Genomic DNA, 2,337 nt, shown 5'->3' with positions numbered 1-2,337 from the left:
CAACAATTTTTTTTTTTTTTTGTAAACATCATTTTTAAAACATATATATATATATATATACATATATGTGTATATTATTTTTTAAATAAAATGTTTAAATAATAAATAAAGTCAAAATCATTCGTTTTTACCTCCCTTTTCATGTTTATTTCAAGTTTTTCTAAAACATACCTTTTTTGGATCTATTCTGTGATCAGTGCTGTGCATTTTAGTTTTTTACTGGTCATGTCATGTCACTTTTATTTATATAGCCCTTTATACAATACAGGTAACGTCAAAGAAGCTTTACAGTGTTAAACAGGAAAATAATGTTTCAATAATGCAAACAATATTCAGTTCTACTGGTCTGTCACCAAAGAAAGTTATTTTCTGGGTGTATTTCCTAATAATACTATACTGTATATTTAAAAATAAATTTGTATTTTGAATAATAATGCTTAATGTCTCCTCCTTTTTGCAGAATTTTGGTAATATTATGGGGTTTCCAAATCATGTTACATGTCTATATTAAGCTCTATAATACTTTTTCTAAATAATTTTAATTTTTTTAGGCAACTTTAGACTTTGTTTGAGGTGTGAAGCTTAATTATAATTTTACTACAATTGAACTACTTTAATTTAGCACTGTGTAAAATCCATTGGGCGCTGTCTCCGTATCTTTACTGACAGAATTTGAAGCCAGAATAAATTTTACTCATTATGGTTGAGCCATTTTATTTATTTACCTATCAAAAGCTTTGACACTTTTTCTTTTCATTAATATTTTGGAAGAACTCTGCAATAACACAAATATAACTCTGGAAATGATTGCAGTGAGACAAATATGTTATTATTTACATCTTCTAGATTAAAGATTAAAGGGTTAGTTCACCCAAAAATTTAAATGTTTTACTCGCCCTCGAGGCATCCTAGGTGTATATGACTTTCTTCTTTCAGACGAATCCAATCGGGGTTATATTAAAAATTGTCCTGGCTCTTCCAAGCTCCATCATTGCAGTCAGCGGGTGTTGCAGTTGAACGGTGGATGAATAAAGGCCCCCTGTAGTGAATCCATGTGTTTTATTTTTGTAAGAAAAATATCCATATCTCAAATGTAATAAACACTTTTTTCTCACTTCCGCTGACTGTCATCCCCTGAAGCCGTTCCAGTTTTTTTGCAAATTAATCAAATATTGATTGTCAACCTTAGCATCTCAAATAAAATATGCAGTAATGAGGGTTTATTTTTAATATGACATTGGTAATTTTTAGCAACCAAATTTTGGTTACCATATCTATGGTTTAAAACCCAGATTTGGCTTCTTTTTTCTTTTTTTTTGGCAGTTTTTTTACTACAAACTATTTGTTACTATGTCTACAGTTTAAAAAACTGAATTTAATTTAATTAAAAAGTTGTTTGTTTGATTTTTCCCCTAACCAAATTTTTGTTACCATTTTGTTATTTTTTTGCCATTAGGCAAAACATTTTTTAATTTCTTTTCTATTTTGCCATAAACAGAATTTTAACAAACTTATATTTCCCATAAATTAAAGAAATAATATTTGTTTGATAATTTTTACAATTATTTTATGGTAGCTGGGTTGAACGCCAGAGCCTACCATTATATCTCCTAATAAACCGTAACTGCAGTTTGACAGAAAATGCAGAAATCTGGCGTGTTACTGCGTGATTCTGGACACTCCCGGCAGAGCTGAAGGCCGAGGTTTGCACGCCTGGAGGGACCACAATTCACGGCATCCACGCGCTGGAGAAGGGAGGATTCAGAGATAGTAGAGAGATAGGAGCCGTAGCGGCCGCGACCGAAAGAGCCAGAGATCTTGGGAAGAAGTAGAGTGGGAATCGTATTTATAGAGACGTTATGATACCTGAATGTAAATCAGGTTATAGGAGGGATGATTAACTTAACACCTTAAAGTCTTATTTGATGCCAGGTCCGGGTAGGCCAATAGGGCGCCACCAGCAGGACCTGCTCCTCGTCCTCCCTGACTTTGCACAGGAACTGTGCCAGAAGGCTCACTGTGGGAAACGCATACTTGCGAAGGCAAACCAGAGGACAGATGTTATATTACAGCTGTAATAATTCTTAAAAATCCATGCTTTGACTCTTGTTTCCACAAAAGAATAGAACTGAACTGCTAAAAACATATATCTTCCATCTTCATTTGACCCTCTAACTCTAGCACTCTCTATTCTAATTCTATAGCACTCTCTATTCTAATTCTAAGAAGAAGAAAAAAACACTTGCACTCTCTATTCTTTTTTTATTCTTTTGACTTTTATCTTTTAAAAATAGCCTCTAACTCTAGCACTCTCTATTCTAATTATATTCTATCTTC

Source organism: Sinocyclocheilus grahami, unplaced genomic scaffold (assembly GCF_001515645.1).
Source record: "Sinocyclocheilus grahami isolate Dianchi unplaced genomic scaffold, SAMN03320097.WGS_v1.1 scaffold674.1, whole genome shotgun sequence".
In the NCBI taxonomy this organism is placed as follows: Eukaryota; Metazoa; Chordata; class Actinopteri; order Cypriniformes; family Cyprinidae; genus Sinocyclocheilus; species Sinocyclocheilus grahami.
Note: the sequence above shows the minus strand (reverse complement) of the source record.